The sequence below is a fragment of the Tupaia chinensis genome, unplaced genomic scaffold (assembly GCF_000334495.1).
Source record: "Tupaia chinensis unplaced genomic scaffold, TupChi_1.0 Scaffold000355_1, whole genome shotgun sequence".
NCBI classification, from domain to species: domain Eukaryota; kingdom Metazoa; phylum Chordata; class Mammalia; order Scandentia; family Tupaiidae; genus Tupaia; species Tupaia belangeri.
The window spans coordinates 3,818,834-3,819,704 of NW_006159850.1; the positions used below are offsets into that span (position 1 = coordinate 3,818,834).

General features: G+C 63.4%; 1 protein-coding gene across 1 annotated transcript in view; it reads right to left on the bottom strand.

The window, feature by feature from the left end:
- Positions 1 to 871, bottom strand: part of CRISPLD2 (cysteine rich secretory protein LCCL domain containing 2) — a 56,050-nt gene that overhangs the window by 40,149 nt on the left and 15,030 nt on the right. The gene's annotated exons all lie outside the window — the stretch shown is intronic.

Genomic DNA, 871 nt, shown 5'->3' on the forward strand with positions numbered 1-871 from the left:
CCGGGGCCTTGCCTGCCACTCTGCCTTTCGCCTGGGACACTGGCTGGCTAAGGAACCCAGGAGCCGGTCCGGGCAGACGCAGCTCTCGGAGCCTGCTGACAGCACCTGGCGCTGCGGGGTTCTTATCTCCCAGCCCTACCCCAGCTGCCCACAGGCCTTCTCAAGCCAGCGCTGCTCCTGCTCTGTCGGTGGCGGGTGGTGGCGGGTGGTGCGGGTGAGGCTCGACTCCAGGAGCCCTGTGGTAGCGAGGCCAGAGCCTGGAGAGCCCAAGCGAGCAGCACAGCAGAGGCCGTGATCCCAAGACCAGAGTCTTCCAGGCTCTTGGCTCTGCGCTTCCCGCCAGTCACCCCCACCTGCCCTCTGAGCAGCCTCCCTTCCCAGCCAGGCCCTCTGACCTTCCTCCAGGGCAGGAGCAACAGTTCCGAAGCCGAAAACCTGTCTCTCCTCCTCTGACCTATGCCTCAGAGTAAAATGCAGACTCCTCACCCCCTCTCAAAGCCCTGTGTGGCTTCCCCCTGCCTTTTGGACCTCCAATAGCCCCACTCCCCCCAAAACAGGTGACAGGCCCCTGGATCTCTGAGAACTCCTCTGAGACCCCAATCTTTTCTTCTTAAGGGGAAAAAAAATCTCAGGAGGTGGTGGCTTTGCACCTTCCGTTCCCTGCGCCAAGAACACCCTTCCCTGCACACCTAACAGCACTGCCCGGGATGAGCATCCTGGTCTGTGCTCACAGGGGTGGTGGGAGTGGGGTGTTCACAGTGGACGGAGGCCAAGGAGACGCCAAGGCCAGCTGTGACAGGGAGGCAGCAGAGCAGGGCCTGGAGTGGCCCACTCCACTCGGGCCGCACTCTGCCTGCAGTGGGGGGTGGGG